General features: G+C 41.6%; 1 protein-coding gene across 1 annotated transcript in view; it reads right to left on the reverse strand.

Annotated features, from left to right (window-relative positions):
- syt1a (synaptotagmin Ia) overlaps nucleotides 1-17,498 on the reverse strand; it is a 312,837-nt gene that overhangs the window by 172,052 nt on the left and 123,287 nt on the right. Inside the window, exon 3 of the mRNA XM_033614474.2 lies at nucleotides 8,771-8,843. The gene's annotated coding sequence lies outside the window, so the exon portion shown is untranslated. The remainder of the gene's footprint in view (nucleotides 1-8,770; nucleotides 8,844-17,498) is intronic.

Below are 17,498 nucleotides of genomic sequence, written 5' to 3' on the forward strand. Positions count from 1 at the left end.
GTGAAATACACGATATGAGGCTGAATCATTAACCCTTTTTAAACAGGAATTGTGCAAATTTGCAGGAAAGCCCAATCAGTCTTTTTTCAGCACTGGCAGTATAAAAACAAAATCAGGGAGTGCATCAAAATGCCGCCTGCCTACTTTTGTTTATACAGAATGCGCCTTTTTCGGGGCAATGGGGGGCTTGAGCAAGTAACAAAATGTGTAGCTCAGTGTGTGACGTAAACGGCCTTGCTCCATCAACAGCTCCTCCTGTGGTGGAAGGGCGCCTCGTTCTTTTTAAACCAAAAAGGTTCGGCCAATATGTCTACCCTACGAGGTGGAAAATTGGGCACCTTGGATCAACTCGCCAATCTGGCTCTATGTGTCTAAACGCTCGCAGCTTGCCGGCAAAACGGCCCAACATTCACTGAAAATCTGGCAGTGTAAAAGGGGCTATTGTCCTGTTATTTAAAATTTTTGGTATGTCTTTGTCCATTTACATGTTGTACCAAGAGCTTCTCAGATGCGATTTGTGTTGTCATAAAACATATATTCATATAAGACCAACTTCATTTATCAAAATGAAGACTGACGAGAGTAAAAGTTTTTTCAAAATCAGGCTGATATCGATGTGCGGCATATAAATTAGTGCATTTCTAACAAAAACACTTTTTAGGACAAGTATTACAGAGGGACCTCATATGGATCACGAATCCCCCTGTTCACACCCACACACAGGATGTGAGTTAGGGCTTGAAATTAAGACAGAAGAAGAAGAAGTAATCACACCGCAAACTGAAATCAAGCTCAAATGACACTTGATTGACACAAAATTTGCATCAACACGGATCTGTCTTAATCAAAATAAAGCCTCTACTTTGCACTGGAATTATTTTACAAATTCTTACATAATGTACAGATGAGCGACTCATATGATGAGTCACTGAACATCCCCAGGAATAATGATCCCTGTGCACTGGAAGCTGAAGCCTGTGGGAAGCTATGGTGAAAAAAGGGGGTAAAGGGTGGGTGTAACAGCTTCATTTAGTCAGTGTCATGCAGTAAGTCAGACACTAATACACTCTTTATTCTCTGTCGGCTTCAAACCTGCATTTATTCTCTGGCTACACTAACAAGCCTGAAGGCGGAGTAAGTCACAGAGAGGCAGGGGCAGGTACTTTAACCTCGTCTGCCCTGATGAACGCTGCTGAATTGCATTGTTTAAGCACAGAAAATTGGAGACCCTGCTCAGGACTACAGGAGGAGGAAGCAGACATACACTCCTCTCAGTCCATCAGAGCTGCATGCTTCTCACTTTTTCCTCCCTCCCCCTCCTTCTGTCTCTCCGTGGAAGGCACTCTGCCACTTTGGATATGTCACGGGCAATAAGGATGAAAAATTGGACTGCTCTTTGGGTCCCCAGTCGGCATCCCGGCTCCATCCTCCACCTTCACAGGCCTGAAGGAGGCTGAGCGCCACGCTCACAAAACAAAATAGGATTTAACAAGGCTAGAATCACTCACAATGCCTCAGTAAATAGCCACTGAACCCTGCCTGAACCAGCAACGGCGGCTGAATACAGACTTTAACATAGAGGTATGGAGTGAGAGGATGGAGTTTGACAGGGCAGGGAGGAGTGAACAGGTTTGAATCCTCCATAAAATACAAATGAAACAACCAGGTTGTATCAAAATCCATACACCACAGTCAGCAGGAATAGAATCTCTGCTTTGCCTCAGTGGGAAATGTAAACTCTAATAACTCCAATCATGTTCAATGCACTATTTTAGTTCTTGTATTCCTGCATTTTAAATTAGACTCTTGAGGATGATACACCATGTGTGCACTCTGCAATGTCTGTTATTTTTACACTATAGACTATATCTAGAGTAGCAGCATTACTCAGCAAAGCAGCATCAAACTAAGGTACATTTTAAACACCAGTGTTTAATTAATAAGCTATTTGCCTCGCTGTGTGGAAGAGACAAGGATCATTTTTTCATGTGTAGGCTACATCAGGTCTGACTTAAACACTGCTTTCCGAATTTTAAAAAGGAAAATGTAACAGATAAATACATAAAAATATACTTGAAATATCTCCAAACAGCTGACCTGTTCGTTGTTTGCTCCCTCAGCTATGTGGTCTACAGGAGCCCTGCTGACTCATGACACAACACGTCCACGTGTCAGCAGATGTATATATAGAACTGAATTTTAAAAATTCTGCGTCATTAGCTATGTTTCCATCCAAAAGTGATTTGAATTATTGGGAAATGCGCATTAAAAGAAATACGAATCCTGTGTGTTTCCATTAAATGTACGGACTTTGGTGTAAAACTACGAACTTGCGCGAGTTTTCCGCAGAACCGGAAACAAAACAAGTCTCGCATTCTTCTTCTTCTACGTTTTCTGGCGGTTGGCAACCAGCTTGTAAATGCATTACCGCCTTCCCGACCCGGAGTGTGGATATCACCATGGAGAGAGGTGCACTACGTCAGACTTAATTCGAACATAACTGTTTCCATCCCCCGTTTTGCGAATCAGCATTTTTTCGAATCAACCAAAACCCGGCTAAAGCGAGCGGATTTTAGTTTGTGCGAATCAGGGGATTTTAATTCAAATTTTGGCGTTTCCATCAATATTTTCCGATGCGATACTTCTAGATGCGCATCTGAACAGGCTGATGGAAACATGGCTACTGTCACCAATACCCAATCCAACTATTTCAATTAGTATTTGCCTCATATCTGATATCAGTATCAGATCTGTACATTCCAAAATAAGACAAGTGTCCCAGCTTGTCAATGGAATTTATATTACTTTTTAATACTATATATGTTATATTTTGAGGCAAATTCATTACCTTAACATGATCATATTATGTAATTTATAAAATTCTGTTGTTTAAATCAGCAAGTCCAAGCAAACTCTTTAAAATAAATAAAAACATTGGTGTAGTTTTTGTTTTACACACGTGACTAGTGTTGTCACAATACTAGAATTTGCGATATAATATCCTAAAAAATATTGATATTTGGTACCAGTTTTGTTACCACAGGGGAAAACTGACACTGAGGACACAGACTTTAGAAATATTTATTTAAGATAACTATAACTTTTTATCATTTTCACAATATATAATATAATATTCTAATGCACCCAGAAAGCTGTCATTTTAGTTAGTTTGTATTTAGAAGTGCATCCAGCAAGATTTAGGGCAGAGGTGGGGCCAAACGCTGGGTTGCAAGTCACAAGTTTCAAGTCTTTGCACTTAAGTTCTGAGTCAAGTTCCAAGTCCTAAGCTTTAAGTTTTGAGTCCTAACAAGTGCTAATGTGCTCTTACCAAAATATAGTGCAAGTTTTAACAAGAAAGTAATAATATATTGTCAAGATTCGTCTGTGCCTTTGTTTTTTTTGCTCTTCTCCTGTGTGAACACTCTTCGCCAGTTCGTTGTTTCAACCTCAGTGGTAACGCTCTCAGTCTCATTCATCTTTGTGCTATTGTGTTATTTTGGATCTTTGATGGGTTTTGGATCTATGCTGGTTTTTGGATTGTGTGTTGGACTGTCGCCTCGAACTAACTTTGTATTTATTTTTGCTTCGCAGCCCTGCCACCTGCCTGCCCCCAGCCTTGCCTCGCCCAGCCCCGTTGTGTTGTCTTCCCTCACCCGGACTCCTTCACCTGCCCTGGATCCCCGTCGTCGTCTTTGTTTTTGTCACTTCCCGGCACATTTTGAGCACGCACCTTTTGTAAATAAAAGCACTTTCACTGATCTGCATTGTGGGTCTCGTCTCGTTCCTTCAGGTATTTAAAGGAGCTGTATGTAAGAAATCTAAAGCAAACAGTCGTAAAATCCTCTTAATATGTCACAGAGACTAAGAAATAATGTTCATATAACATACTGATCTCACCGACAACAATAGTACAGCCAGAATATTCGCATTTAAAAAAAAAAAAAAATTACGGTCTGCAAATCATGTTTATGTTTTGAATTTGTGTTTTGGCCTGTTGCGCCACCCACTGCCGTCTACCAGTCACGCAGTCAGTAGAGTGTCATCATCAGTTATAGCTACGACTGAGCTACAATGGCTGACGGTGCGACTAAACCCAAACAACCTTGTCATGATTCCCAAAAACACCATGACAAAACTCGAGGCAAAGCGGGGGTCTATATAGGAGATGATCTGAACGGTGGAGACTGTTGAAAGTGGAGAAAAATTTGAAATCGGATGTCGAATTGGCTACTCTTCTCCTCGACAGGTAAGCTTTAGCCAAAGTTGGCTAACTAGCATCATAGCTAGACGGGGATGGACATTTCGAATACTTTCAACTGTTATTCATTTTTGACCATACATTGTAGCCCATGTGCAGGTGGGTCATCACCCGACTGATTTTTTTGAGAAACAAACATTAGCAGCACGGCAAGCAGCATTAGCAGTGTCCCGGTACATAGCATTAGCAGCCGGCTTCTCCTCCAGAGAAGCTAGAAAACCGAAGATCAAGGACGCGGCCCTGCCACAGCAGCCGCCCGTGGGCAAACAAATCAGTCTCCAGCGTGCCGCTGTCCAGCAACCTCAAATCTGTAGGGGAGGGGGGGCGGACGCGACTCGCGGCAGTATTTTGAATTTGAGCGCAGTAACCGTTTTGGCCACATTCTTACATACAGCGCCTTTAAGTCCTGACATATATTACATTTACAAAATTCATGATTTTTCATATAACATGAGGATGACTTTTCTTTCTTTGGTTAGTGGCAGAGAACAGCAGAATGACTGTAGTAACCGTTAACAATGAGAGAGAGAGTGAGGAACCACAGCTGGTGCCAGTGTATCAATACTGCAGACAATTCAACTATTCAGTATCGATGAGTATTGATAAATCGAAATGTTTGACAACCCTACCTGTGACTGAATTCAAAAACATATATGATTGTTGAAGTAATTGTTTAATCCATTCAATTTTTAAGCCACATCCTCCAGCCCTTGGGTTTAAAAGGATCTCATGATAAAAAATGTCTTGTCTGAAAACCCAAAGATTAATATTTAAGAAGCCACAGCTGAGTTTTTTTTGCCAGTTTTGCTTTAAAAATGACTTAAACAATTTATTGATTACTATAGTTACCAATGCATTTTCTGCCAATAAAACAATCAATGAATTCACTTTTTGTTTCAGCTCTATTTTGGATTATTACTGCTCTCACAGCTGTGATATGAAAGCACAAGCATAATAGATAGCATTTAATATGTCATTACAGTTAGGACGGCTAATGGCACCAATGGTTTGATTGCAACCAGCCGTTTTTCAAAAAATTCCAAATCTCTAATGCTACACAATAGTGCGGTTGGACGATATAACAGTATTTACTGCACAGCAATAGATGTGTCCATGGGTGGAGATTTGGCAAAACTGTTTCTACCATGAAAGCTATTCAGGTCGGGCTCTGACGCAAATCAGGGCTGGATTCTTGTGTGGTCTCGTAATTTCCGCATGATCTTGTGATATTATGAATTAAGCTGCCTACTGTCTAGGTAACAGGATTTTGGCAGTCGTAATTTTTATTTAAGTGTTTCAAGTCTTTTAAGTGTTGTCTCATATGAGGTAGATGTTTTTATTTACATGAATTTACAGAAAAATGACTATATCCTGATATATTTTGTTACAGTGATATACATTCCATCATTTTGCCTACCCATACATGGTCTTATTATGAATTTATAGGGCATTATGATGAGCTGTATTTCTGTTTGACTTTGGGAAGGTATGGGAAATAATAAAAAATGTGTTGAATGATGAGAAAGTTTGTGATTAGCTCAAAATCGCTCAAAATCGCTCATTAACACAACCAATTGGCCATGAAAGCAATATATGAAGAGGACCGGTGGTTCCAACTACACACTGTGCGAGTGACCTCAGCACATTTCCATATCAATATTAATGTGAGTATGTGCTGATATGAAACAACAAAGCCCCAAGTCTTCCTCTGTACTTAGTATTCAGCATGAGAAACAGTTGCCATCAGATTCCCAGACGACAAATGTTTCACTTGTTTTTCTTTTTCTCTTGATAACAGGGCTTTGTACAATGACAGGTGGATGTAGTGTACAGTCGGCCTGTGATTCTGCTTCCCTCAGAGATAAGGTAAAATCAATAAGGCATTATTCAACCCATATGCACTGCACCCATAAGAAATCCATCAACACAAACACTTGCCAGAGAGCAATCTGCATAACTGACTGCATCTAAATCCATAAATTGGTCCAGCGAGCAGCAGCAGCATTGTCCTCAAGGGTCAAAGAAGACTTGCTCATTTTCTATTCATATATTCACAGCATCAGCCTCTTTGTGAGTTTATGGTACACTTTGGGTTTGGGCTCAGGATGTTCCAGTCAAATAAGCTTTAATCAAACCAGCAAAATATGCAACTACGCAGCTTCAGTAGTTTCACACAGAGCAAATAACTTTGTCTGAACACGAGCTGTGAGAAAAGGTTATGACACTTGGGTCCATGTCATTGGTCTGACAACCCGTTAGTCCGACGGTCCGCGGCGCTGAACGGCTCCCGGCGGGCGTATTTCTACCTTGATGGTGCGCCGCGACCGGCTCTGGGTCAGCTGGGAAAGGCTTGAGGCGAAGCAGGCTCACGGCTTATGTGTTTGTCACGTTCTTTTTCATTTTAACCCACACCATGATCTTTTCCTGACCCTAACCAAGTGGTTTTTGTGCCTAAACCTAACCAGACCTTAACCACAGGGCATCATGATGATTTCGGAACGGACTTCAGAACAAGGGGTTTAATATGGTCGGAACAATGGGATGTCGGACCAATGGGCTGTCGGACCAATGGGCAGTTCCCATGACACATCATCTCCCATACTCATATAATATAATATTCTGATGAATCCAGAAAGCTGTAAGTTTAGTTACTCTGTATTTAGAAGTGCACCCAGCAAGATTTTGGGCAGAGAGGTGTGACCAAGTCACTGTGTTGCAAGTCACAAGTAAGTTTTAAGTCTTCAAAAACAAGTACGACTAAAAAGTACTGATGACACTGCACTTCAGTCGCGTTTACACCAAACAATTTTAGTATAGTACCCGTAGAGCCGGTACATAACCTGCGTGTACATGTACCCAACCTCTAGATCTGTTCAGCCTTTCTGATGACAAGAGGCAGGGTTGTTATTGGATAGTAATAGCATGTCGCTGCTCCTTCCAACTCTCGCTGTATTTGCAGATTGCATCTTGCAGATTGTCCTCAAAATAAGGTTGCATGCCTACATTCTCAGAACAAATTCCAAGATTGGATACTTAAAAATAGCCGGCTTGTGCATTGAGTATTTGTTGAGCCAGAGTGACGATTTTCTAGCTCCACATTTTATAGCCCTTTTCCACTCTTTTCTCAAACACTACAATAAGGCTTTAGACTCATTTCCCACTGCCAGTAAACCAGAGTTGTGGACACACCTCTGCTGCACACGAGTATGCCATTTTTTTTTTCTCGGCGTGTCTCGATGTTCAATGTCAAGGACGGGCTTGAAAACCAGCTAGAAAACAGTAGAAAACAGCATGGAGGCCTGTGAAAACTTAAAGTGGTTTCCTCTTTCTATATATCTCTCACTTACTCAGTCGCTCTTTCAAACTCAGTGCAGTTTGGATTGATTTTGAGCGCTGCTTGGGCAGAGACGGATGGTATTTGTAGTGGCGTATCATTGCGGCGGTTAAAGGGCTAAAAGTAACGTGTTCACCCTGATGTTGTGTTTCTGTCAATGCAGATCAGAGCCAGAGTCAATAAATACCTGTGACTACTGCAGAGTCATTCGATCCACGTATAAATGCTGAGTGTAACCTTTCCCATTACATTAAAAAGCCAGATGTTAGCGGGTGTTAGTGGGGTTTTTTGTGCAGTGGGATAGAAGCTTTAGTATCGGATCAGTATGCTTGGTACCCCAAAAGAGGGGTGACATGAAAATGGGAAAGAGTGGAACAGTTCTTTTGGTAACATCCACAACTTTTGACAATGGAAACACAAAATAACTGTAACGAACTGAACTGAACTGAACTGCTTGGTGAGAATCCATAGCATAAAGTACAATTAGTGATTACCATAACAGAATTAATTTCATGTTTCTGTCCTCTCTTGTTGCACTCATCTCATACTGGGTTTATGTCTTAACTTTCTGTCCCCAAATTGGTGTGGGGAGAGGTATCAAGTATTTTCAAGTCAAAAGGCTCAAGTTCAAGTGCTGTCATGAGTTAATGGCGTTGAATTCCAGGTCAATTTGCAAGTCTATTTTTGTCAATTCAAGTTAAAAGGCAGGAAATTTGTGACTCCACTCTGGGTTGAGTCCAAGTCACGTGGCTCGTGTCCAATCCTCGGATTTAGCGTGCTTATTCTCAAGGCTCAAATTAAAACAATGATACTCGGCAGGGCTAATAAGTTTTATGGTCCATTAAAAATCGCAATGAAATATAAAACAACACAATATCCATCACCCAAATTCAATAACAACAGTACAATAGCTTTAAATTAATCTGAAATGATCACTCATTGGGTAAACTAGCGTGTTACAGTAAACAAAGCAAACATAGTAGGAAAATAAATATAAAAAGCATAGCATAATAGAATCCTAGAAACCCTAAAAAGGTAAAGATTGAAGTAATGAGATGTGGAAATCCTTGCATTTGTTTATGTTGCTTGACAGTGAATGAGAGCCCAGCTAACATAGACATTTGGCATTTCAGTAAAAATACATGCTTTGTGTTTCGTAAAATGGAGCAGAGACTCACCTTTTATCTTGACGACGCCTGCTGCAGTGTCTCTTTAAATGTTTCCTCCACGCTCACCGGCAGTCACTCAGATCTAGAGGATATGAAAATGAAAAGAAAGGCCATGTTTGTACAAATGAATGAAAAACAGTCATCTGTCTCGTGCTAGCTCTCACAGTAAGGTGTCCTCCGGTGTCCCTGAGATACTTCCAGGGGTTCCTTGCAGTCTTTGTTTGGTATAATCAATTGTCATCACCTCATAGAATCTCTGCTCGACTACAGAGTCAATAAAACCGAACTAGACCTAAAGGCTGTTTGTAAAATGTTCTCTATATTCACTTGAGGATCTTTGGGATTGAACATCGTGACAATTTCTGCTCGAAAACTGTGCCCAAAGGAAGAAACCACAGGTACACAAGACAAAGACAACACACCTGCTTTGCATTCAAAGTCTCTGAATAATCAGAGTGCACAATGGGCTCAAACAACTGTTTCTAGAGGCGGATAAATAAGCCTACATCTTTTGCCCCTGCTGATTGTTCCATCAGCTCAGTAATCTGTGCATGTCAGTGGTGGGGTGGCAGATATCCATTATCGATGGACTGTTTTTACAGACAATTGGTCGTATTCAGGGAACGGCCAGTGGAGACCAGCCATGTGTTGGAAAACCAGTAGAAAAAGCAGCTGGAGATCTCCTCCCAGCAGATGCTGCCTGCTGTGGAGGTGTGGGAAGGTTTCCAGTACAGCCCTGGTGGGGGATTGTGGAGGGCCGAGTGCTGTCACTCAATGTCTCTGCTGTGCCTCTATGTCAGAAGGCCGGAAATGCACAATAAAGTCTTTTAAACGGGAGTTCGACTTAATTTATTTAGCGCATAAATGAATAGTCAATTTATTGCTTCTTAAATGTGAGCATTTGCAATTTGTTTGTTTTATGTCATTGAAAAACACTATTTTTGGGATTTGCACAGTTGAATTTATTAGCTTGTGTATAATTAAATGCATTGACATTAAAGATAAATATATCAGGGACAATAACTTCTCAAGTACAGAAAAAATTCTATGTCTGGAAACACAATAAACTTGCAGGTTATTCTAAAAAAATCTATTGCTGTTAGCCATAATGCAGCCATTAGTGTGTCTACGAAGTTGGAATAAATTGATTGAAGTGTTCAGTAACTTTCCCAACAAGCTGTCCATTAGACTTCTTGTGTATAAAGAGTAGGATTGTGGCGTGAGCAGTGGTGAGCAATGCAAATCACTGTGGGATTTTAGGACAGGAGTTTATATTTTATCCAGCTTAAAACATGGTGGAATGGTGAACATCTGCTGCATTATCAACTGCCATAACTGTTGTTGCAACCAGTGTGGAAAACAGATTGCTAATGGAGAGCTTTCCAGCTTGCAGCGGACACTGTGCACACTCCACTTCAATTCAATTCAATTCAATTTTATTTATAAAGCCCAATATCACAAATCACAATTTGCCTCACAGGGCTTTACAGCATACAACATCCCTCTGTCCTTAAGACCCTCACAGCGGATAAGGAAAAACTCCCCAAAAAAAACCCCTTTAACGGGGAAAAAAAAACGGTAGAAACCTCAGGAAGAGCAACTGAGGAGGGATCCCTCTTCCAGGACGGACAGATGTGCAATAGATGTCGTACAGAACAGATCAGCATAATAAATTAACAGTAATCCATATGACACAATGAGACAGAGAGAGAGAGAGAGAGAGAGAGAGAGAGAGAGAGAGAGAGAGAGAGAGAGAGAGAGAGAGAGAGATGCAGGTAATGACAGTAGCTTACAACAACATTAATGAAAGTAATAATATTATAGTTATAGTTCTGGCTACTGTGGTACAATATGTTGAAAGTATGTATTAATATCTGACAGTATACTTGTGTGACAATAGTCATATGTGTATAATAACAGTAGAAGTATGACTAATGACTAATGATGGCAGCAGCAGCAGGAGGCATCTGGCAGGACCACGGCAGCAGCACAACCACACACGTCACACTGTCCAGGCACCGCTGCGGTATGAGTTATTCTGAGAGACAGTGGAGCACAAAGGCTCCGGAGAAGAAGCCGAGTTAGTGACATCCAGAATGGCCGAGTTAGCAAGATGCAGTAATAGAATACGAGAGAGAGAGAGAGAGAGAGAGAGAGAGAGAGAGAGAGAGAGAGAGAGAGAGAGAGAGAGAGAGAGGAGCCCGGTGTATTATAGGGGGTCCTCCGGCAGACTAGGCCTAAGTCAGCCTAACTAGGGGCTGGTACAGGGCAAGCCTGAGCCAGCCCTAACTATAAGCTTTATCAAAGAGGAAAGTCTTAAGTCTAGTCTTAAATGTGGAGACGGTGTCTGCCTCCCGGACCGTAACAGGAAGATGATTCCACAGGAGAGGAGCCTGATAGCTGAAGGCTCTGGCTCCTGATCTGCTTTTGGAGACTTTAGGGACCACGAGTAACCCTGCGTTCTCAGAGCGCAGTGTTCTGGTGGGATAATATGGCACTATGAGCTCTCTAAGATATGATGGAGCTTGACCATTTAGAGCTTTATAAGTTAACAGTAGGATTTTAAATTCAATTCTGGATTTTACAGGGAGCCAGTGCAGAGAAGCTAAAACAGGAGAAATATGATCTCGTTTCTTAGTTCCTGTTAGTACACGAGCCGCTGCATTCTGAATTAGCTGGAGAGTTTTTAAGGACTTACTAGAGCTACCTGATAATAGAGAGTTACAGTAATCCAGCCTTGAGGTAACAAAAGCGTGGACCAATTTTTCTGCATCTTTTCGGGTCAGGATAGGCCTAATTTTCGCAATATTACGCAGATGAAAAAATGCAGTCCGTGAGGTTTGCTTTAAATGAGAATTAAAAGACAAATCTTGATCAAATATTACTCCGAGGTTTCTTACGGTAGTGCTAGAGGCCAGAGCAATGCCATCTGGAGAAACTATGTCATCAGATAAAGAGTCTCTGAGTTGTTTGGGGCCAAGAACAATAACTTCAGTTTTGTCTGAATTTAACATCAGGAAATTGGTGCTCATCCAATTTTTTATGTCTTTAAGGCAGTTATGGAGTTTAGTTAATTGATTACTTTCTTCTGGCTTCATCGATAAATACAACTGTGTATCATCCGCATAACAATGGAAATTTATAGAGTGATTTCTAATGATGTTACCTAAAGGAAGCATATATAAAGTAAATAGGATTGGTCCGAGCACAGAACCTTGCGGAACTCCAAAACAAACTTTGGTACGTAAGGATGATTCATTACGAACGTCAACAAATTGAAAACGATCAGATAAATAAGATTTAAACCAGCTTAGTGCTGAACCTTTTAGGCCAATTAAGTGATCCAGTCTCTGCAGTAGAATTTGATGGTCAATTGTGTCAAACGCCGCACTAAGATCTAATAAAACAAGAACAGAGACGAGTCCTTTGTCTGAAGCAATCAGAAGGTCATTTGTAATTTTAACTAGAGCTGTCTCAGTGCTATGATGCACTCTAAATCCTGACTGAAATTCCTCAAATAAATTATTATCCTGGAGAAAATCACACAGCTGGTCTGCGACTACTTTCTCAAGGATCTTTGACATAAAGGGAAGATTAGATATTGGTCTATAGTTGGCTAACACCTCTGGATCCAGGGTGGGCTTTTTTAGGAGAGGTTTAATTACAGCTACCTTAAAAGACTGTGGTACATAGCCTGTTAATAGGGATATATTGATCATATCTAATATATGAGTGTTAACTAAAGGAAAGACCTCCTTAAGTAGCCTAGTTGGGATGGGGTCTAAGAGACACGTTGATGATTTAGATGAAGAAATCACTGCGGTCAATTCTTGAAGAGAAATTGGGGAGAAGCAATCTAAATATATATTAGATTCTACAGCTGTGTTTGAGGTTAGATAGGTAGGCCTAGGTTGACCTCTAGAGTCGGGGATCACCCCTGGCTTGAGTGGAGGCTCATTAAGGGGGTGAGAGTGCAAAAGCTAAGACACAAATACACTGATGTAAGCATTCTTTTTTTATTTTATTTTTTTGTCTCAGTTGAAGAAGCGTGTCCTGAAGTATGGCTGCCACTCCCCAGAATGCAATGTGCCATTTTGTTGTTGCCTCTTCTCTGTACGTGGAAATCTGGGCCTGATGGGGTGCAAGACAGGTCACTAAGTAACCAAATCACTATAAACTAGAGTGGTACTCAGAGAGCACAAACCTCCACCAAGACCATATGCCTTATCTCACAGTGTTGAAAGTGCAATACACGACATTCAGAACAAACAACCATCATCCACGTCCCTGCTGGCTAGCTAATTACTGCTACTCTGCACTGTGTACTACCCATGCTGGGCATGCAAGCGGTGCTCACACTAGACGGCGTTAGGGCTGCCCTTCAAAGTTGAAGTCAAATCATCAGCCACAGACTCCTCAGTCAACTGAGATTCTTGAGCATGCATCCGTCCTGCAGAATCTGTCAAACTCTCTCAAACTGATCACACTACGAGCTCTGTCGGCAATGCCAATGTTAGTACTGTCAGTGCTGTTAGTGTTGCTGACCCGTGGTGGCACGGCGTCATCGTCATGGTAGTGTAACACCTAACTTCTAGTCCTTGGTGGAGGTAATCATCCTCAATGAACTTTTTTTTTTTTTTAAGATTATTTTTGTGGGCTTTTGCCTTTAATGGATAGGACAGTGTGTGAAATGGGGAGACAGAGAGAGAGAGAGCGGGGACCGACCGGCAGCATGGTTCGTCTTCTCTGCGTTCATTGACCCGCAAAAACCTACAAACGTAAAGTCGATTCTCACTGAGGGCAAATATCTGCGCGGATTATTCTCGCGGAAAAATATAAAAGTTGATTTCATGGGTTCTTATGGAAGTTTGCACGCCGGGGCGGAACTTTTGCGCGGTGAAAAAAGTTTCCGTCCAGACGCGGGTCAAAGTCGTGCAGACCAGGGAGAGTCCAAAATCCAGGCAGGCAGGACAGTATGGGAGAAAGATTGATAAACCTCGTTTCACAGCACCCCGTCCTTTTTGATAAAAGACGGGATGATTTTATGAACGATGAATTAAAGGACAATGTCTGGCAGTCCATTGTCCAGCTGGGTGGCTGCGGTGAGGGTGGTAAGTGCTAAAGAAAGTTGATGTTGACGCTTGTTAAACATTAGCTTGCTAGCTCGCTGCTACTCTTGTCCGTGTTCACCCAGGGAACTGCCCATTGGTCCGACAGCCCATTGGTCCGACATCCCATTGTTCCGACCATATTAAACCCACTGTTCCGAAGTCCCGTTGTTCCGAAATCATCATGATGCCCTGTGGTTAAGGTCTGGTTAGGTTTAGGCACAAAAACCACTTGGTTAGGGTCAGGAAAAGATCATGGTGTGGGTTAAAATGAAAAAGAAAGTGGCAAACACATAAGCTGTGAGCCTGCTTCGCCTCAAGCCTTTCCCAGCTGACCCAGAGCCGGTTGTGGTGCACCATCAAGGTAGAAATACGCCCGCCGGGAGCCGTTCAGCACTGCGGAGAGCTCCCCACACAACCCCGACCCCAGAGTTAATAACAGGAGGTTATGGTGTTTCACTCTCTTCTCTCTATGGCACTTGTATCTCGACCAGTAGCCTACTTTTGTTGCCTTTGCTGATCCTCTATGGTACACAAATACGGTATAGCCTAGTATAATCACATATCAGAACAACGGGATGTCGGACCAATGGGATGTCGGACCAATGGGCTGTCGGACCAATGACATGGACCCATTCACCCACACCCGACTTGGAACAATGCGAAATTCCGCATCACGGCAGTGAGAATGAACCTTTAAAGAGGGAGCATGGAACCACAACAAATTTAATAGAAACTGGTTTCTAAGATACCCTTTTTTGTTAAGAGTAAGCTATCGCCTACTGATGGCTCAGGATAAAAGGTCAATACGTGTCCTGAATCATCCTGAATCATCCTCTGAGGACGATGAATATCTGTGTTTAACCACAGTCTACCAACATCCCTGATCTACAGACCCACGACTAGTGCTGAAAAATATTCTGCCAGCACAGGAGGAGATGAGACTACACACACCACTTTGCAGCAAAGATTGCCAGTCTCCCCCTCATACTGTGAAAAGTGTATTTATCAGCCAACTGATGCACAGATTAAAAGCCATTACCTCTACTTGGCAGGAGTATAAAGGGAAAGTATTCGCAGACAGCACATTCATTCATATTTCAATGCACCTGTCATGCCTTATCAGAGTACAAAAATTATGATGGAAAATGAAAAGGTAAATCAATTCCATTTTACATAGCACTAGACACATTCAGACATATATTCAAATGGATTGTTGTAGCGTGTGATTTGTTTGCTCAGAGACAGGCACATCAAAATATTAGTTTAAGTATACCCGCTATTATGAAACGTATATAGTAGTTCATATTCTATATTATAAGCAATTCAGCCATATTCCAGTTGCATTCAGTAGCATTAAAGCATTTATTTATATATTTAAGAAATGCCCTTGAATAGTGGTCACATATCCCAGGGACATTTTGAGCTTGTTTACACGTGGCAGCTCTTTCCATTTCCCTAACAACGTCACATATTAGTTGTATATAGGGTGCTATTAGGCACTGATGGGCTGCTCTCCACACTCTCACACACTTTCCAGCTCTTCTCACATGTAAATCACATAAGAGTGCAGGCTGTCCTGACAGCGAGTCCCATTACAATCGTGTGCACAAATCAATGATGCGTCACCATTTGAAATGAGCTGCTAAATATGCATGCATAACAAATAGCATGATCGGAACACAATGAGCATGTCATTGTGATATTAGGCGCTAGCAACCCAGTGTTTGCCTTTGTGGCATTCAGCAGCCATCTGCACAAGTTCTTTTGTGAGGCTCCATAGAACACAGTTCTCGTTTCCTGCTGTGTTTTTCACATTTTCTCCTCCAATCCTTCTGCTCATCACTTTTTACCACTTTTTTGCCACAGAATTCTGGGACTCATAAAACAATATCTCTTTGTTTGGAGGTATTCATCAACCTCTCTTACTTCTCTTACAAGACTACAGCTCTAATCTCAGTCATCCACACGTAAAGCTGATACACTTCCTCGGTAGATTTATTATTATTCTACTGGAGCAATATTTCTCTGACATTATCAAGAATTATACAAAGACCTACTGACTTATATCCTCTGATGGCGGATCTTTCAGACCTAGAGTTGTCTTGCTTTGGTCTGAATCAGGGACTAATTTTGTTACAAAGTTGTATAATTGCCTAGAGTTGGTTCGTGCTCTCACGGCAGCATTTACAAGCGGACCAGATCAAATGCCTTGTGTGAGAAAGCTGCTCTTGATTGGTCAGAATTTCCATGTGGGAAAAATCCAGAAAGTAAAGCAAACGTTGAAGAAGAGTACACTTGCAAGATAAATGTGACACTTTCTAATGTCACAATGGAGGGACAACTACGCAGGTTGATTTTAGCGCTGCTCATCGTGGACTATATTGCTGTCATTGTTCATTTTAGTCAAACCATACAGTTTGAAAACGAGGCGCGGCTCCAACTAGAAAACAATGTTTTGATGCATTGGATGTGCTGAATGTGCATATTAAGGCAGTACAGGAGGAGGTGCACATTAATAATCCTCCAGGACTGTAACATGCTCATGTTTAACCCAAACAATGTGTCATGTGACTGCAGTTGGTTCAGATCCAGGTCGGAACACGTTCTCACCACAAACAAACTGCACCAGAGTTCCTTTGTAACCGGACTGAGACCACCTCTTCAAGAAGGTCTCGGTCCGGTTGTTCTGGCGCACACCTGAGTGTGATTGCTGTGTTCACACCTGCCCAAACGAACCACACTTTGGAGGCAAGCAAACTTGAGTTCGATTGAACCAAATCGAACAGGGCAGGTGTGAAAGCACCCTCATAGTAAAGAACAGTGTGGAACATGGTAATATTCATTATTTATTTTTTCAACTGTAAATTATATTCCCAAATGATACTACATACACTTTCAGTAGTTTATACTAGGGATGTCCCGATCCGATATTCAGATCGGTATCGGCTGTCAATATTAGCAAAAAACGTGCATCGGCATCGGATCGGACTGCATGGGAAAATGCCAACCCAAGAACTCTGATCCAGTTTTTCAAAGAGTCCGATCCAGGTTTTCCGGCCAGCCCAGCGCTCAGAGTCAGTGTTTAATTCTGCATGTATCTGATCGACCAACCAGCACTTATTTTAATTAGAAATATTTTAAATACTAACTATAAACTAAAAACTAAAATACACAGCTAACCAATGGAGTCTGGAAGCGAGTTGAGGCTACAAAATCCACAAGTACAATTTATGTTATGGATTACATTGATGCTGCATTGCCAAGAAAACTGTTGACATGTAACACCTTTTATTGTGTTTCTACAGTTTGGCGTTTTTGTGGACATGTAAGGAATTATTAATAAGAAAATCTAGCTGTAGTCTTGCAAATAGTGACCCTGCAAAATCACCAGTCTTTTCAATATCTTATAGTGTGTGACTAAAAAAGGTCACATTGTCTTTAGATGTGAGGGTGTCAGACTTAAGCCTTTAAAAAGTATTTTAAAAGTGTTGTAGTGCACGGACGGCATTAAACGATGCAAGAAGAATATGGACCCCAGTCAGATGTCAATTTCTGGAGCTGCAATCATGCAATCACATCCCACTTCCCTTCCCCGACCTGACCCATTGATATGACGAGCAGAAATG

The sequence above is a fragment of the Epinephelus lanceolatus genome, chromosome 23, assembly GCF_041903045.1.
Source record: "Epinephelus lanceolatus isolate andai-2023 chromosome 23, ASM4190304v1, whole genome shotgun sequence".
NCBI classification, from domain to species: Eukaryota; Metazoa; Chordata; class Actinopteri; order Perciformes; family Serranidae; genus Epinephelus; species Epinephelus lanceolatus.